The sequence below is a fragment of the Vanacampus margaritifer genome, chromosome 17 (genome assembly GCF_051991255.1).
Source record: "Vanacampus margaritifer isolate UIUO_Vmar chromosome 17, RoL_Vmar_1.0, whole genome shotgun sequence".
Taxonomy (NCBI): Eukaryota; Metazoa; Chordata; class Actinopteri; order Syngnathiformes; family Syngnathidae; genus Vanacampus; species Vanacampus margaritifer.
Window position 1 is genome coordinate 3,199,476 of NC_135448.1, and position 20,525 is coordinate 3,220,000.

The 20,525-nt window shown below is 38.9% G+C and overlaps 1 long non-coding RNA gene across 1 annotated transcript; it reads left to right on the top strand.

Moving 5' to 3' along the window:
• On the top strand, positions 1-1,834 carry LOC144037470 (uncharacterized). The gene is made up of 3 exons (XR_013288903.1): positions 1-123; positions 209-280; positions 364-1,834. It is a non-coding gene; the product is annotated as an uncharacterized LOC144037470 (long non-coding RNA).
• Positions 1,835-20,525: the final 18,691 nt, after the last annotated feature.

Here is a 20,525-nt window from a genome sequence, read left to right on the forward strand (position 1 = left end):
GCACAAACTTGCTATGAGATACTTTTCCAGCACGCTGCTAGCACCTCGTGTAACGTGAATGTGCATTCATAGATCGTGGATCGTGCTCACAGCGACGTCCCACTGCAAAGACGACAAAGAGAGGTATAAAAAAAGTGTTTTCAATACACCGCAACAACAAAAGAAAACGCTCTTTCGATATTATTGTAATTGTATATATTTCTTTCAGCTGCAGCTCAGAGTGACGCTCCTCAGAGTGAGCAGAATAAAGGTCCATCAAACAGTGGATCCAAGAAAAAACGTAAATATATATATTTATATATATATATTGCATCACACTGATCTAAAATGAATATTATATGATATTGAAATGTATATTTGCAGATCCCCAAAAATCTGGCTGGCATGAAGCAGGCTGGCAGCCAAACGCATTCCCCTTTACTGTGGCGCCAGGACCGAGAGGTGCCGCAGCAGAGCTGAATTCAACCCGGCCAGTTGAATTCCTGCAGCTCTTCATCACAGACGAACTTCTGCAGCACATTGCTGATCAGACAAACTTATTTGCACGTCAGTCAATGCAAAAACGGGCTGAAAGTCTGCCACACTGCAGAAGTTGTGCTTGGAAGCCAGTGTCTGTGTCTGAGCTCAAAACGTTTTTTGCACTCCAATTCCTTACTGGGTATATAAACAAGCCCAGTATCGAAATGTATTGGACTCAGGACGAAATGGAGACGACACCATTCTTCAGTCGCGCGATGCCTCGAAACCGCTTCCAGCTCATCTGGAGTTTCCTGCACTTCAACGACAACGAGACGGCACACAGTTCAGACGACAAACTATTTAAAATTCGTCCTGCGTTCAATCACGTTGTAAACAAGTTCAAGGAACTGTTTCAACCGGGCAGGAATATTTGTATTGATGAGGGAATGATGAGTTTCCAGGGACGTCTTTCGTTCAAAGTGTACAACCCCCAAAAGCCGGTCAAATATGGGATCAAATCATACATTTTGTGTGACTCCCAAACCGGCTATTGTTTCAATATGCAACCCTATGTTGGCATTAGTTGTTCTCTCCCCGATACAGTGTTCAACTTACTGGATCGTCTGCCAGGAAATGGGTACACACTATTCATGGACAATTTTTATAACTCGATTGCTTTGTGTGAACGTCTCCTGGCAGCGCGCACCAATGTTTGTGGAACGCTGAGGAAGAACAGGGGTGAACCCAGTGAGATAACGTGCCTAACCAACACTGGCCTTGGGGTGGGGGGGAAACTGGTAAGGCACAACACAAATGTTTTGATTGAGGCATGGCAGGACAAACGTTTGTTGAGGATGGTGACAACGTTTCACAAAGATGAAATGCGGACAGTGGAGGTGTGGCGGAAGGCACAAAAAAAAAAAGTGCCTTTCGAAAAACCAATTTGTGTTGTGGACTACAATTCCAAGATGAATGGAGTGGACAAGATGGATCAAAACATCTCGTACCACCCATTCACACGGAAAACGTTGAAGTGGCACAAAAAGTTTGTTGCCTATCTTTTCCAAATATGCATGTTCAATGCTTACGTCTTGTACAAAAAAAAAAATCCTGGGACGAGTCAACCTTTTTTGGAGTTCATCCAGCAGGTGGTGAGAGGGTGGCTGTTGCCACAAGACCAGGAGGAAGTTGGGATGGAAGAGCATGAGGAAGCCAGACAAAATACCAGGTCACCGTATTTTGATCCTGAAAGCCGACTTGATGGTAACATGGCCAAACACACGCTGGAACACATGCCTGCTACTTCCCGGAAAAAAAAGCCAGCAAGAAGGTGTCGGGTCTGCATGCGAAGGGGCATTCGCAGTGAGACAAGGCTGTGGTGTGGTGTGGTTTTGCTATAAAAAAAGACTTTTTCATTGTTGGTGGTACTGTTTTATAGAAGTAAAGCACTATTTAGGTGTTTGTGGCATCATTCATGGACAAAAAGAAGTGTACAATTCACTGAAGTGCATGAAATAACATCGTTTCACAAAAAGCCGTTTTTCTCCACTTTTTGTTTCAAAACAGAGAATTTCGGTGAAAGTTACCATTTTCTATTGTTGATTACTGAAGAACGGAATAAGCTAGAAACAAACTTTTTTTTCTGATGAAAGATGAGAGTCCAATCTTTTATTTGGTAGTATGTGTGTTTCCATAGTCCAAACACAACATTTTCTGTGGACCTTGAAAGATCACTCAAAATGCTTAAATCGGCTGGCAGTGGGGACAACCCGTTTCGGAAAACGTCTGGCAGTGAAAGCGTTAATGAAGAAAAACACTTTTTTTTCTTTTTCTGTTTTTAACTCTTTCACTGCCATGGACGTTAAAAGACGTCAAGTAAAAACCTACGGAGGGCCGCCAATGACGTTAAAAGACGTCATCCAATTTTTATTTTTTATTTTTTGAAACGAGTGGAGGAAAGCCTTGGCCAGCTGTGGTGAAAGTTTCAAGCAGATCTAGTTAGCCTAATGACTATTTTTGGCCCCTAGATGGCAGCAATGACTCTCTTTTGACAAGATTGGGTAGACGTCAGTAGAAGACGTGAGGCGGAGCTAGAGGGGACAATGGCTGGGGAAGGGAAGAGAACATGGCGACCGGTTGCAAGCAGCTCACGCTCGAGCAGTTTTTTTCAAAGACAAAAAGCATCGACCAACGCTAAAGAGCACATTGATGACGACGATGATCATCATCGATGATGATGATGGTGACTCCGAGGTTGGAAGCATTGACGCGGCAGTAGAAGACGTGAGGCGGAGCTAGATGGCTGAAGAAGCGAACAATGGCGACCGGTTGCAAGCCGCTCACACTTGGGAATTTTTTTCAAAGACGGAAGGCATAGACCAACGCTAAAGAGCACATTGATGACGACGATGATCATCATCGATGATGATGATGGTGACTTCGAGGTTGACGCCGAAGTTGGAAGCGCTGACGCGGCGGCTATGACGACGTCATAAAGGTTCACGGGCTAGCGATGCTAACACCGGAAAACGCGGAGCACAACCGAGCACGCTCAGGCGGACGTTCAATCGGACGACGAAGAGTGCCCCGAGTCCAATGCATATTCATCGGAGTAGTGGGTACAGTCTGCTACTTGCTATTCCCCGGAAAAAAAGGCCGTCAAGAAAGTGTAACGTCTGCACGCGAAACGGACAATCGAAGTGAAACGTATCTGTTGTGCAAATCTTGCTCCGTCTCCTTGCACGCAGGGGAGCGTTACAAAAAGAAAAACTGTATTTGAAACATCCACATAATTGTAAATAGTACCACAGTTGCACACATTTGTAAATAGTTTGCGAAATTGTTTTGTCAAATTGTTACACTGTTGAATGGAAAAAAACGTATTTTGCAATCTAAAAACACTTTTTCATTGTTGGTGGTGGTGTATTACAGAAGTAAAGCACTATTTAGGAGATTGTGGCATCATTCATGGACAAAAAGAAGTGTAGAATTCACTAGAGTGCATGAAATAACATCGTTTCACAAAAAGCTCTTTTTCTCCACTTTTTGTTTCAAAACAGAGCATTTCGGTGAAACTAACCATTTTCTATTGTTGATTACTGAAGAACGGAATAAGGTAGAAACAAACTTTTTTTTCTGATGAAAGCTGAGAGTCCAATCTTTCATTTGGTAGTATGTGTGTTTCCATAGTCCAAACAAAACATTTTCTGTGGACCTTGAAAGATCACTCAAAATGCTTAAATCGGCTGGCAGTGGGGACAACCCGTTTCGGAAAACGTCTGGTAGTGAAAGAGTTAATGGTGACTATTCGTCCTATTAGAGAAATGGGTAGCGCTCCAAGTCACTATAAATACTATCCAGAAGTGGAGTAAAGTTTAAATGAATTAAATCAGTTAATTTTGGTGAGATTTTTATGCCTAAGTATTTTAAATTGCCTATAGGAAATAAGTAGTGTTGGTCCTGGCTTGCAGGGTTCCATGAATTTTCTGTAATAGTAGTAGTGTTGATTCTGTCCAGTTAATAGAATAATCTGATGAATGTGAGAATTTAGTTATTAAGTTAAATACTTCCCCTAACGAAATAGCAGGGTTTTCTAAATAAACTAAAATATCATCGGCATATAGATTAATTATGGGTTCTGTTACCCCATAGTGAATTCCTTGAACCCTTTCCTGGCGTATAGTGTAAGAGGAATAAAATTATTTTGTCCTCTTTGCGTGTTCCAAAAATGAAGATAGACTTAATGTAAGAAAAATACACCTTTGCAAAAATGATTTTTAATCAGTCAGAGATTTCTGGACAGATAACAGCCTCTAATTCATCACTTAAACAGGTGGGATTCAGAGCATCAAATGTAGCTCTTCCGCATGTACAATGGTTTCTTATAGTTAAAAAGACCTCCTCTCTTTCATTTGTAGACAAAACATACTCTCTGGGTATTTTTCCAAGAGCTATGGCGAAAACAGAGTCAGGTGTGGGTGTTCAAAACAGATTCTGTTCTCAAGGACCAAATGTGTTTTCGCACAAAACGCTGAGAAGGAACTTTTTTAGACTAAATAGTATGTCCCAGTTTAAGGTCAGATTATACCGAGATCAACACCATCTGCTCTGCACAGGACACAAAACATTTCGACGAGGTTAATATAAAGAATTAAAATGTTAATAATGTGTAACAATGGTTAATAAAATAAAATGAAGTATTAAAAATGTTATAATATCTATCAGTCCACCCTTTGGGCTTAAATAAAGCCCAATAACTAAATATTTAAACATTTTTACCAAAGGATTCCAGCGGGATTTGCATCATCGCAATGGCAGGTGCAACAGTAGAATAAAAGGAAAAAAAATAAAAAACATTCTTTTTAGCAAGAGAGGAGGTCAGTCATATGTCAAAACAATGTGATTCATCAAAAGATTTTCTTTTCTTTTTTTCAGTAAAATAAGCATATCATATATAAGGACAATGTGTTGTGATTATGTTAAAAAATTGTGGTGGGGGATCCCAAAAATAGCAAATTGGCATGACAGTCAGTATGAGAAAGAGTGTCATTATGTACGTGCAATTGGAGACGCGATTGAAGACTTGTTGTCGTTTGGGCTAGGGAAGTTTTTGTTGACGTTTGTCAGTTCCGTTTTCGTTCTTGCGTTTGTTTTTACAAACCGAGTCCTTCAGCTTTGCGATTGGCTGGCAACCTGTTCAGGTTGCACCCCGCCTACTGCCCGAAGCCAGTTGGGATAGGCTCCAGTACCCTCACAATCCTTGTGAGGACAAGCGGTAAAGGGAATGGATGGATGGATGGATCCTTCAGCTCTTTTAGAACCCACATCAACTGCCAGAGATGATCACTGGGCCCAAGGTGTGACTCATTCTTTGTGGAACGCCCCGGAAAAGGGACACATTCCTCCTCTCTCCATTGGGTAATCCTCAGGTCGTCTGGTGGGAACTGGAAGCAGTTGAATGGCCTCTCAGCTGGCACGTCTGGTCACTGGAGCAGTTGACTGGTTTCTCAGTTGGCTCCCGCTAGTGGCTGGCTCCTGAAGGTGGGGGTTGAGTAGAGGGCGGACCCCCTGCTGGTCTGATAGGCAAGATGTGGAACCAGGTGCCCCGTGGACTGGACTAGATTGACCTTTTCATCACCTCATCTGGGTGCAAAATGTTTTCATTTAGTCACTAATAAACATTTATTCACATCCCTTCTTTTTGAAAGAGCATTTTGGTAGTGTTATTAGTTAGGAGTTAGTAAATGTTAGTAAAGTTCTGTAGGCCTCTCCTGTGGGAAAAAATTCTGTTTGTTGTGACATTCAATTAGGATCCAGCCTTTGGCTGACTTTAATGACCTGAGCACATTCATTAATGCAAAAAATGAAAATCTTAGCCAATTAAAATCTGACGAGGCCAATTTTGTTTACAGAATATAATGATTATTGAAATGTTTTATTATAATATTTACTGTTATAGATATAGCATGAATGTGCTTCCAGCCATTAAATAAATGCAACTTTCGCCAACAAATAAAATAAAAAAATATAACATCTAACCCCAGGGCCCCAGGGGAAAATAGAAATGGAACATATTCACCTTATTTTCGCCGTCTCTGCCAAAACTTACTCCTTCTCCATGGTCAAGGAAATCCCCAATTGTCCTCCTGTAAAATTCATTCTCACGGACTATCTATAATTATCACATTAAGACTAACTTTTAATTTTATAGTTATTTAATTCAACATGGACTGTTTGTGTCCTTCGCAACGATATACGCAGACCGACCAATAATTCCCCCATCTGAAAAAATCGACTTAGAGAATTTTTCAGACTCTAATAATATACAAGTTCTGCAGTAAATAAATTTTGCTTGTTTTTTTGTTTAAAAAGGAGTAAAATTTTACATTTAACCAGTAAATTCAACAATGCGTCCCAAGCAACTATTTAAATTTCAAAAGATAATTTGGAAAATATTAAGACTAAATTCAATAAGTGTAAAATATAATAATTAAGATTGAAATAAATTGTATCTTATCTTTATTCACATTAGCTGTTTTCAATTTCTGAAACCACACGAAATTTACCTGTATTATCTTTTGTACTATAAAAATATTGTAGCTTAAGCCAATGAATTTTACAAAGAATCTCAGTTTTCAGCCAATCCATCAAATATTATTAACACATAAAGTTGCCCTTAGTTTTAATGTTACCATTAAGCTTGCTATCCCCCTTGTTGATGTTTGTCCAAAAAGCTGACTGTTTTAAAATAGACAGAGATAAACAAATCAGATCAAATCCAAATAAACATCAAAAGTTTTAAAATATAATAAATCTGTGTGTATAGAGTGTTGTCAATCAGTTCATTCTATTTACGTAATGTTTTACTGTAAATGTTATCACCTTATATCTGTCAAAATATAGAGTGCAGTGTAAACAGTCAGTATCACATCATATGGTCTGATATCACTAACTCAAGGAAACATCATGAGTCACCATCATAGTGGAGCAGTTTTTCACAGGACAGTTCGGGACGCAGGAATGCATTAAGGAAGCATTGGAGCAGTTTTTCATTTAAGACTTTTGCATGTGAGTTCAGGGTGCAGTCATTGTGTGCATTGGGTAGTGGAGCAGTTTTCTTTTATCACATTTGTATATGAGTTCAGGGTGCAGTCATTGTGGAAACTTTCCACCAGGTGGCGCCAGGAACCTCTGCTCTCCATCAGGTTGTGGTAGGCCGAGTAGGTGGAGTCAGGCATATTTTGTGATGATGGCTGCATCACGCCCCTCTGGTGGTGGTCTTCGTTGGTCGGGGTTTTGTTTTGAAGAGATCTGTGTCCCGCTCGTATTGGTCCAGTTGACTTTGTTTTGAAATAATGACCCCGACCAATGACCCTCACTCGACTGAAAACATTAAAATCTGCCCCAACAGTATTTAGATTATAACATCTCAGTAAATATTAAAAACAAAATAACTTCCTTTATTTAAAAAAAAAATCAAAAAATTTTGAGAAGGAAAAAAAAAATATATTTTTTTCTAAATTTAAAAAATAAAAAAAATAATAAAAAAATAAAAATAAAAATAATTAAAACAATGAAAGTTTACAATTTTAAATAATTGCTAATTATATGTCAATATTTGTTATGGTTTACAATATTTAATTTAATATGTTTTGCATACCTTCATGAATAATATTTAGGATAAGTCTAACAATTTACAAATATAGTCAATTAATAAGTGTGTAGTTTTCATTTAATGTTTTCAAGAAACGCCTAGTCCGCTTTTTGGTCAAACATCAAAGCACAAATTATTTTTTAATTTCATAGCACCTCCAATTATGTCAAAAATGTTATCCTCCCAAATGGCTCCTCATGGAACGGTCTGTTGATTCTTCCAGGACTCGCATGGACTCCAATTCTGAAATGGCATTTCAAATGTCGAATTCAAAGGTTAAATATATTCAGGAGAGATTAAAATTATTTTTTTATTTATAAACATGGGAAAAAACTCCTTTTTAAATTATAATTAACACATTACTTCATCCCCAGGACGGGAGATAAGGAATTTGTCGCCTCCACTCCTTCTAATGGGTGATAGCCGCTTCTGAAAAGATATTTCAAGGTTAAATAATGTTCTCGCGTATGAGAAAAATCATAAGGGAAAAACAATCATCTTATAACAAAATATTCCACATTAGTTGCCATCCAAATTATTAGTTTTTAATTAATTATTATTATTATTAAAATAAGAAAAAATATGGCTGAAATATGTCATATATACCTCTTTACATTAGTTGATTTGCTTTTGGCATTTTTAATTTGAAAAAGGGTGACACCTGGCGGTCAGAATGAGTCACAGCAACTAAAATTTTCAAATTGACCTGCGTCACTAATTTATAAAAGGATGACACCTGGCGGTCAGTTAGAGTCATAGCAACTACAATCAGTCAAAATTATTTATGTTCTATAAGCATAAGATATGCATCGAAATTTTACAATATCTTAAAACTATACCTCTCTATGTTATTTGTGTATTAATATTCGTTCATTTTATATCAAACATAATTTTAAATATGACGTATTTGCACTCGTGAAGCCAGATTAAGTATTCAACATTAGTGCTTAAGAAATTTATATAAGGGGCTCACAAAATCAGTTACGGCAACAATTTATATAATGTCGTTCAATTATTTAACGCAGACGCTTGCGGGTTTTAGCGTTAGAAATTTTATTAGTAATTTTACCGTCTAATTAATTTATCCCGTTTAGCGTTTATTAACCATTTTCATTTATTTTATTACGTAAATTTGTATTATACAGCTGTTTTATTTGCAAAGCAACATTTCAGCATTAATCATTATTTAATACACTTTTCTTAAAGTTACATCCGGGACTCTCCTCTATATAAAAATTACATATTACTTATAACTCTCTTAACGAGTAGCTGTCATCTACGCACATTCAAAGTTAAATTGCCGCCATTAAAACCATCGAACAAATTACATATTTTATTAGAATAAACCAACCTTTTTCACAATATAATCAAGTCCCGTTGTTCAATATTAATTACATTTTATATCATTATTTAACAGATGATAATTTAACCCAGAAGTTTTAATTACGGCTAGCAAAAATCATTTAGTCATTCAGAACAAAAGCGCACCGTAAAGTTATATAAATGGTTATAACTTCACCAAAATACCTAAAGCTAGTATTCTAGCATTATTCATCATCTTATCCAAAAATACACGATCATATGTCGTTCTTATTCCACTCGTAAAAGTTCTATATCTCGTATTTGACATCGAACGCCCGGCGGCGCAAGCCTCAACGTCCCCCATCAATAAAATTAACTTACCGTAGCTTATAACGGCGCCATAAGATTTATTCCACCGCAATCGTGCACCCAGTCGTGCAATTATTTTATTTCTCGTCTTTATTTCATAGATAATTCTCCATTGACACCAGCGCATGCGCTTTCAACCTTTCCTAGCGTCATCCCGTAGTTTAACGGAAGCTTATTCGGGTCAAACAATTATATTACGCGCTCGAATAAAGCGTACATTTCTCTTCTTATTTATTGACTCCCGTATGTTATTAGCTTATTATATTATATTATATTGTAGTTAAGTCGTATTAATATTTAGAAATTAAGTGACGTCTCACTTATAACAGAATTAGTCAACTGTTCTCGTCGCGGTCACTTTAAGATTTTACCGTGACGTCAGATTTTCTTCATCGACAAGACGGCATACAAACAAACGAACGTGACACACAACAAATAACATACTGCTTTAAGTCAATCAAGAAGCAGTCTCTCGGCTGCAAGGAGCGAAGCGTTGTCACCAACTTTGAGGCAGGCCTTATTATAAAGAGACTGCCATGTGTTTTCCGTAATTAATACTGCTTGCAGCCTGCTGCCACAATTCTTTGATTCAATTGTGCAAATCCATCGTAACGCACCATCGTAGCGTTACGCTATACTGTTTTTAATCAAAAGAGGGCAGTCTATCGGCATTTTAATAGCGTATCATCTTTGTCAATTAAAATTTGTATGTCCATTTCAGCCTGTCTGTTCACAATTGTTTAATTCAATTGTGCAGAATCCTCATCTGCGCTGAGCAAAATAATCCATTATTCAAGGATCTATTATCGATATCTTCACAGCGGGCGATCTAGCCGTTGTGTCAATCGTAATCTTCTAATTCCATCCAAGAATCTCCCGACATTTAGTTTTATGCCTATTTTACATTTTATTCAAGGAACTTTTATTTTCGATTTACTGCCAGCGGGCGATCTAGCCGCTGCTTCGATCTAAAATATTTCTCTAATTCCTTCCAAGAATCTCCCGACATTTAATTTATGCCTGTTGTCACCTCAGCGCGACCTTATTTCATCTTCATTTCATTTTAGCGCATTACCCAACAACGTGACGGCATTTCCGTATACAATGCTTACGTCACCACGTACGTGTACAGTTCAAACACCATGGTAAAATCCGAAATCTGGGACTTCGCGTCCAACCAAACGACTTCAAAATTTATCACTATTTTTCTTACACAAATTCCATCCTCAATATAATTTTGCAAGACGAATTTATCAGCCACAGCGCTCTCAGACAGACAGAACTCCTAAAACGTGGATAAAGTGTCCACTTACCTTGATTAATGTGGCCGGGAGTTCCATCCGTCTGTGAACGCACCGCTATAAAACGTCGTTCTACGTCGGGGTTCACCATTTGTAAGAGGAATAAAATTATTTTGTCCTCTTTGCGTGTTCCAAAAATGAAGATAGACTTAATGTAAGAAAAATACACCTTTGCAAAAATGATTTTTAATCAGTCAGAGATCTCTGGACAGATAACAGCCTCTAATTCATTACTTAAACAGGTGGGATTCAGAGCGTCAAATGTAGCTCTTCCGCATGTACAATGGTTTCTTATAGTTAAAAAGACCTCCTCTCTTTCATTTGTAGACAAAACATACTCTCTGGGTATTTTTCCATGAGCTATGGCGAAAACAGAGTCAGGTGTGGGTGTTCAAAACAGATTCTGTTCTCAAGGACCAAATGTGTTTTCGCACAAAACGCTGAGAAGGAACTTTTTTAGACTAAATAGTATGTCCCAGTTTAAGGTCAGGTTATACCGAGATCAACACCATCTGCTCTGCACAGGACACAAAACATTTCGACAAGGTTAATATAAAGAATTAAAATGTTAATAATGTGTAACAATGGTTAATAAAATAAAATGAAGTATTAAAAATGTTATAATATCTATCAATAGCTAATGCAAGCGGCTCAATAAATATTGCAAATATTAAAGGGGACAGTGGGCATCCCTGTCTTGTGCCTCTCTGTAGAGTAAAATTATATATTTAATCCCGTTAGTAGTAACTGTAGCTTTAGGAGAATCATATAATACTCATACCCAGTGAATAAATGACTTCCCAAAGCCAAATTTATTTAAAACAGCAAAGAGGAAGGACCAGTTAACTTTGTCGAAGGCTTTTTCTGCATCCAACGATATAATAACTGCTTTTTTATCATGCCGCTGTGACATGCTAATAAGGTTAAAGAGCCTCCTAATATTATTAGTAAGATTAATAAAGCCTGTTTGGTCGCTATGAATGATTGTTGAGATTACTGTTTCTAGTCTAGATGCGAGTTTTAATATCTGTTACTACTCTTAAGAATATTGGAGCATGCATTAACCAGAAGTGCTTAAAAAATATAGCCGGATAACCATCCGGGCCAGGTGCTCTGCCATTAGGCATACTATCTAGAGCACTGTACAGCTTGTTTATAGTAAGTGGCGCATCTAACATATCTTCATATTCAGTAGTTAACTGAGGTATATTTAAGCTACTGAGTAAGGCCTCAATATGCTCAGGGTTAGGCTTGTTAGTTTCTGAGTATAGGTTGCGATAATAGTTATAAAAAATGTGATTAATTTCTTCTAGTGATTGTGTGCATTCACCAGTTGTCCCTTTAATAGCCGTTATAAAAGATTTTTCCCGATTGCGTTGAAGTTGTTTTGCAAGAAATGTACCTGATTTGTTATTACATTCAAAGTTGTATCTCAATTGTTGTATTATAAACTCTGTCTTTTTAGATAGCATATCGTCGAACTGTATTTTGTAAGTCAGTCCATATTTGGTTATTTGGGTTTATTGCGGACTCATCCGTCCGTTGCTTAATTTTATCTTTTAAGTCTTTTTCAAATTTTTGATCCTGTTTCTTTTTATAAGATTAATATGATATAATTTTACCTCTAATTACCGCTTTCCCAGCTTCCCAGAGAAGAGATGGAGATAAGTCTGGAGAGTCATTTATTTCCAAAAAGTCTGCTCACTCTCTTCTTATAATTTTGTCAAACTCCGCGTCATTTAGCAGTGAGATGTTAAAACGCCATGTTAGGGGTGGTTTAAAGGTACAATCAATTTGTAGGGTAAGGGAGACTGGTGCATGGTCACTAATAATAATAGGATGTATTTTTGTACCAATTTTATCAGCAATAGAATTATTTGTAAAAAAAAAATCGGTGCACAGCGGAAAATAAGGTAAATTCCTTCTTAGTTGGGTTTTTAAGTCTCCAGCTGTCGACGAGGCCAAAATCATCCATATATTCCCCTTAGATTATCAGACCTAGTCTGGCTGTGCAAAAGCTTCGATCGTCGACAGTCGTTGCACCCCGGGACCGCAGATATTTTAGCATTCGGCTCACAGGACCAAAAAATGTCAGAGTTACATTTAAATCTATCTCAAATGATGCAACTCCGTGAGACAGGAATCAAGGACCACACCCAAGTTTGTCTTTCTGCAGAAAGGAGGAAGTGGATGCCCTCAGCACCAAAGGACTTCCTGCCTCCAACTCCCTGCTCACGAGTTTAGAAGGCGGAACAAAAGGCGGTACTAAACTCACAATGATAAAAAACATGCATCTGGTGTGTGTGTGGTTGTGGGTGTAGCATTTCAATTGCAGCAAATAGTAAAGTGCTTATTCATGTGATAACTTATTATACAAATTTTGCAACACAAATACTTGAAATCACTCAAGTTGTGGTCTATAGTCTATGAAAGTTTAACTTTTTGAATGGAATTACGGAAATTATTCAAAGATTCGAGGATATTCAAATTTTTTGACCACCTGTATATTGAAAACTCATCTGATGCTGAAAGGTATAGCTGTTGAATGGGGACACATGTTTTTAATCATTTCAGCTAAATTCTAATGCAATTCCTGTTATCATAGTCAGTTGGTTAGCATGTAATTACTCAGCATAATTGCCATGGATACATTTGCTATGTGCAGTCGGAGGTGGGATTCAAACTTGTGACTTCCTGGTTACTGGTCAATGCAATTTATCAAGTGCTCCATTGAGCAGTATCAGAGAGCTGATAATAATGATCAGTTGTATGTATGGAACTGCGTGTGGAAAGTGGGACTTAAAAAAGTTCCATGTCAGTCCCATTGAAAATGAATGGGAAAAGTTGATATTTAAACTTGAATTGTGTGAATACTTTGAGGAATGTGGAATCAAACATACCCCGGGAGGCACTGGCATGTACAGGTAGCCCTAGTGGTGCTCACACCCTTGTCCCTCTGACTTTTTTTTTTTTTTAAATAAACACTTACTGAGGACAGGTCCATGTTGACACAATCTTTTAGAAACGCTGCATGACTAATCGCGTGTGAAACCCCCCCAATATGCGTCCCCTGCGCACGCGCACCCGAGGTAGCTCGCTCACTCGCTTTGTCACGTGAATGCTAATTACCCACGGTTGCAGTTTAGGATAGACACACACACGCATCTCCTTCCCCTGCTGCTCCACTCCAGCCAGGAAACTGTTATGAATCCAGTGAAATTGTATTGTTTGTTTGTTTGCCCTCTATTCCCTACCTATATTCATTTTGTTGTGAAGTAGCATGTCTCATACAGCATAAACAACTGAGAATAAATTAGCCGATATTATCCACCTAGTTTAAAATGCTATATGCTAATTCAATAATAGATAACGTGATAACCACCACATAGTAAGACTAATGACGGTGAAAGGAAGCTATCTGTGATCCGTGCATTGAAAAGCATTGGACTTTGGATCATTGTAATTTGATTTGTGGGGATTATTTTACTTCAAAATGTGATGAACTGTTGTTTATGTCTGGTTTGTATTATTCTAGTAGTCACAGGCAAAAAAAAATTCCAATACGTCATTGGTGATCGAAGCATTTGCATTGAGTTGCATTGTGGAAATAACAGAAATGCCCGTTTAGAATTGTCAATTGCCTGTGAAAAATAGCCTTTTGCCTTTTTGTAACGACAACAGTCAGTCTTATTCATTCTCATGTCATTGTTCTGTTTGGTTACAATTGGTCTATTTATTTAGTAACAAATTTCAAACAAATTGCAAATTTCATTCATGTTAAACACTGTTAATTGTTTATTGTTCGAATATTGTACATTTTGTCCAGCACATTATGGGCAAAAATCTCCTGTGTGCTATAATCCATCCATGCATTTCCTGAACCGCTTACATGTGCTATAATATGTACTTGTATATGTATATTTCAACATTTGGAGACTCAGTTTGAAATTAATTGTTTATAAAACTAAAGTATTTGGCATAAAGTTTGGATACGTATACTAAGTATCCTTGGCCCCTCCCATTTATAAAAGTTTGGCTCCACCACTGGCTGTGAGGTATTATTAAAGGTGAGGTCTTTAGTTTTCACTCAGAAATAAACACTTCTTAAACACTGGATGTATACACATATAATCCTTCTCAATCAACACCTCTGGGCTCCTGTTAACGTGTGGTGGTGATTTTGTCATCATCCACCACCATCCCAGCCTGTATTTTGCCATTTTGTTGTGTTTTGCCATGAGAGGGACGTTTGTTGGCGGAAAGTCTATGTTTACCCCTCCAGCCAATCACAGAGTGGGGCGCGTGTCGCTAAAGGCAGGCGCAATGTTGACGAGAAGAGTGGGGGTTGAGTAATGGGAAGAGTCAGTTTTGAATTGGTTGTTTACAAACACAAACGGTTGTGTTTACTAACTCAAACGGACAAAGCTAAAGACCCCACCTTTAATTATTATTCTGAGTGTGTAATATTTATTTAAAATCTTTTATTGACATTTCCGAACATCTGGGCATTTCTGATAAGTCCCCAATGCAACACAATGCAAACGCTTCCTTTACACGGTGAAAACAAAAGGCAGATTGTAATGATTTTTTCCTGTGACTATCATACAAACGACATCTCATCACATTTTGAAATCAAAATAATCCTCACAAACCAAATTACAACAATCCAAAATCCAATGCTTTTCAATGAGCAGATAGATTTCGTTCACCAAATTGAGGGCCATCTTGTCTTGTGACGTCATCTCGGAATTGTCAGTAAGGTATATTCCTCCCCAGGAGGTGTGAATTTTTTAAGCAAGTTTAAATTTAAATAAAAAAAATAAAAAATAATGCTGTTTTTGAGAGTCTAGACATGGGCAAGACCTGTCACGAACATCAATATTTTATGGATTTCTTGTGCAATTTTCAATAAATGACTCAATAGCGCCCTCCACAAATTTTTAAAGGCATGGTCCGAAGTTTTTCCGTTGCTGTTCGTAAACACAACATTCAAAACGGATTGCTTGACGAAGCAGCCAACCAGGAACGAGCGTAAAAGTAGCCCACCAATTAGGAGCGCACGTTTGCACAGCCAAAATTGCATATGCAGACAAGACAAGACACAGGACTCAAACTTCCGTCTGCGGAAACATTCCACCAATCAAGAGCGGGCGTTCACACAGTGAAATCTGCATATGCCACTGATAACAGCTTGCCTCCGTAGCTCAAGGGAATAGCCAACCATGAACGAGCGTGAAACCAGTCCACCAATCAGGAGCGCGCGTTCGCACAGCAAAATTTGCATATGCCACTGATAGTCGCTTGGCTGGAAAGAAACCGTTGAGTCTCCACCCAGAAATGTCCCGGACAGACCAAAACAAATCCTTTGGACCATATCTTTAATAAAGCATTCCCGGTTGTACATTTCACCTACACCTGTAAAAATGAGGCATATCTATCATTCTAAGAACTACAAAAAAGTCTTCTGCAGCCAAATACCAAAGCTTCACAAAAAGTAAAAAAAAAAAAATTGGGGGGGAGGGGCAACTTTTTGGGCCTTTTAATAATGAATACACATGAAACTTTGCACACACAGAAGGCCTGGCAGAAACATTTATATTTTGGTGGGTTCTTGTCCCATGTGCCAGTCCCCAGTGCCAGTACTTTAACGTGCATTTACCCCAATGTTGTCAGGGTGCGAGGGCCCCTTTATAGCTGCTTGCAGCTCTAGTTATATATTATTATTATTATATATTAGGATTTTTTTTAATGAAGAAAAACACTTTTTTTTCTTTTTCTGTTTTTAACTCTTTCACTGCCATGGACGTTAAAAGACGTCAAGTAAAAACCTACGGAGGGCCGCCAATGACATTAAAAGACGTCATCCAATTTTTATTTTTTATTTTTTGAAACGAGTGGAGGAAAGCCTTGGCCAGCTGTGGTGAAAGTTTCAAGCAGATCTAGTTAGCCTAATGACTATTTTTGGCCCCTAGATGGCAGCAATGACTCTCTTTTGACAAGATTGGGTAGACGTCAGTAGAAGACGTGAGGCGGAGCTAGAGGGGACAATGGCTGGGGAAGGGAAGAGAACATGGCGACCGGTTGCAAGCAGCTCACGCTCGAGCAGTTTTTTTCAAAGACGAAAAGCATCGACCAACGCTAAAGAGCACATTGATGACGACGATGATCATCATCGATGATGATGATGGTGACTCCGAGGTTGGAAGCATTGACGCGGTAGTAGAAGACGTGAGGCGGAGCTAGATGGCTGAAGAAGCGAACAATGGTGACCGGTTGCAAGCCGCTCACACTTGGGAATTTTTTTCAAAGACGGAAGGCATCGACCAACGCTAAAGAGCACATTGATGACGACGATGATCATCATCGATGATGATGATGGTGACTCCGAGGTTGACGCCGAAGTTGGAAGCGCTGACGCGGCGGCTATGACGACGTCATAAAGGTTCACGGGCTAGCGATGCTAACACCGGAAAACGCGGAGCACAACCGAGCACGCTCAGGCGAACGTTCAATCGGACGACGAAGAGTGCCCCGAGTCCAATGCATATTCATCGGAGTAGTGGGTACAGTCTGCTACTTGCTATTCCCCGGAAAAAAAGGCCGTCAAGAAAGTGTAACGTCTGCACGCGAAACGGACACTCGAAGTGAAACGTATCTGTTGTGCAAATCTTGCTCCGTCTCCTTGCACGCAGGGGAGCGTTACAAAAAGAAAAACTGTATTTGAAACATCCACATAATTGTAAATAGTACCACAGTTGCACACATTTGTAAATAGTTTGCGGAATTGTTTTGTCAAATTGTTACACTGTTGAATGGAAAAAAACGTATTTTGCAATCTAAAAACACTTTTTCATTGTTGGTGGTGGTGTATTACAGAAGTAAAGCACTATTTAGGAGTTTGTGGCATCATTCATGGACAAAAAGAAGTGTAGAATTCACTAGAGTGCATGAAATAACATTGTTTCACAAAAAGCTCCTTTTCTCCGCTTTTTGTTTCAAAACAGAGCATTTCGGTGAAACTAACCATTTTCTATTGTTGATTACTGAAGAACGGAATAAGGTAGAAACAAACTTTTTTTTATGATGAAAGATGAGAGTTCAATCTCTCATTTGGTAGTATGTGTGTTTCCATAGTCCAAACACAACATTTTCTGTGGACCTTGAAAGATCAGTCAAAATGCTTAAATCGGCTGGCACTGGCGACATCCCGTTTCTGAAAACGTCTGGCAGTGAAAGAGTTAAAGACAATACAGTTTTGTTTTACCTTGATTAGTTTTGGCGTCCACTGCCACCTTCCTCAGGAGTTGTCCACTGACAGTTGCGATGTGTCTTTATCAGCTGATGTTCTTAGGCGTAGCCGACGTGGCGGTGCTCTCATATTACGCTACATGTTGAGTACGTCCTACGTCGCTTGGTGGTCAAATTTGACCCAGCAGCGAAGTCACAGTTGACCCAGTGATAAATCAAGTAAATTCAGCAGAGCAGTCACCGTTGAGCCAGCAACTAAGTCACATTTTAACCATTTTGGGATAAACTATGGTAATCCAACACGCCTGGTCATGACCATAACCCAGCCAAAATAAGTACTGGCTGGGTCGATACACTAACCCTAACCCGGAACGTGTTGGGTTACCCAAATAACCCAATTTGGGTCAAATTTAACCCAGCATTTTTAAGGGTGCATGATAAAAATTTGGTTACATATACAGCGCCACCTAGTGGTGACAAGAAATGTCATACTGTATGTTTTTATCTACTGTGCCGACCGAGCTCGTTGAAGGGATCCAGTTAAAAATTTGTATGTTGATCATGCCTCAGACAGCATATTGTGACTTGTGAGGGTGTGGCCAATTGCTGCAAAATTTGAAGCTTTATTGTTAAAATAAAAGCTGGTGTAACTTCACCCAGATAATCCTGTCTTTTATATTTGATGACAGTACAGGCCCTAAGACATCTACGAACGTATTTGTCATTATAGTGGTACTGTAGTATCAAAGGAAATACAGCGGGTTTACCAGATCAACACCATATTTGCTCGAAAGAGTGTTCAGGCCATCAGAATGTCTACACACAAACTTAGTGTTTTGATTTTTCTTGATATGCTGTTGCCATTGCAACACAAAAAAGGAACGCTGAGTTTGAAGGTCTTAACATGGACGAAAACTCATGAAATTCTGCACACTTATCACACCTGGCAAAAAAAATCTAAATGTAAAGGTTTGTTGTGCCTTTTAAAAAAAATTCAGATGCCAATGTATTAGTGTCCAACATGCAAGGTACCCCAAAATGGTCCGGTCTACAAGGGCCTTTTATTAGTTCTAGTTAGGGCCCGAACAGCTACCGCCGCGAGGTCCCTCTTGTTTTTGTAAGAATTATTATTAGGGCCTGAGCAGCTACCACTGCGAGGTCCCTCTCTTTGTAAAAATTAGTAATAGGGCCCCAGCAGCTATCGCTGTGAGGTCCCTATTGTTTTTCGTTTGTATTATTAGGGCCCGAGCAGCTAGTGCTGCGAGGTCCCTCTTGTTTTTGTAAGAATTCTAAGGGCCCGAGCAGCAACTGCTGTGACTACTCAAAATGTTCAGTGGCATCAGACCTATCAATACATATGTACTTTTTATTTATTTATTTATTTATTTTGATACCCTCTATGAAAAATACAAGCAATATTGTGCTATGAGTAAAACTAACAATGGTGTGTGTATATATGCAAAAATGCCAATCAGGGCAATTCATTGCCCAAAAATACGCTGATTTTTTAGGGTCTTAACATTGACTAAAACTCTTTGAGCTTTACACACTCATCACGCCTCGCAAAAAAAAAATAAAAACAATCCATATGTAAAGGTATATTATGCCATTTTCAAAGTAATTTGGCTTTGAATGTACCTGTACCCCAACGTGCCAATACCCCAATGTCTAAGTACCCCAAAGTGGCCCGGGCTGCGAGGGCCCTCTATAGCTGCTCGCAGCTCTAGTTCTTATTTTATTTACAAAAATAACAAGTGTTTAGAAAAGTGGGAACAGTGTGGTGGCTGCGTTATGACTCAGTAGAAGCAGAGGTCTATTTCATAAAGCAGGTTTAGTGAGAACTCTGGGTCAAGCAACCCTGAAATGTGGGAAACTGCGTTTTCCGTTTCAGAAAGGGAGGCAACTGAAACCAGAGAAAAAGAGGTTACATAAAAAATGTTTCCTAAAAAGAGGTAATTTAAGCTCTCGGTCAGTTACCATAGTAACATGTTCCCATGAACCAAACCTGGTCGGTTGCAGGTTTTTCACAATGAACCTCGAGGTTTTCTCTGTCCCCGGCTCCTTTCAGCCACACACGACATTTCATTTCCTCATTCATAAAGTCCGCTGCAGCGAGTTTTTGCGTAAATACGCCTATAGTCTATAACATAGTCCACTTTTGTCACGAACATGGAATATCCTTTTGACAATTCGCCATATGATCGCATTAAGAGTTTCAGTTGAGGGGTTGAAAAAAAAACGGAAGTAGAGCGCGCCGACGCGTTCTGTGCTTCCCCGTTGCCATGGTGACTCGACGAATCGGTGCTCCATTGATGTGGACTTTTTAGTGTAGTGGCAACGCCAGGTGAAACTACTCTGCGTTGATATAACTACCTCAAATCAGCTGTCGTGGAACCGAAAATGTAAAGTTTCCTGTCTCAGGGCATGTCAACTCGCTGTTCAGGGTTAGTCTCGGTGTTTGTTGAACATTCTTTGTGAAATGGACCCCAGGACTGACCCCCAAAAACAAAAACACAAAAAACATTTTACGTCCTGTACTTTGCGGAAATTCATCGCGGGTGGCTGTGGACCATAACACCCAAGAAAAGTCAGGGAACACTGTACATCCATAGCGAGCCCCTGACTTGCATAATATATCCGCAACACAATGACCACATAACCCAACTCAAAACACAATCATAGCAAATATCATG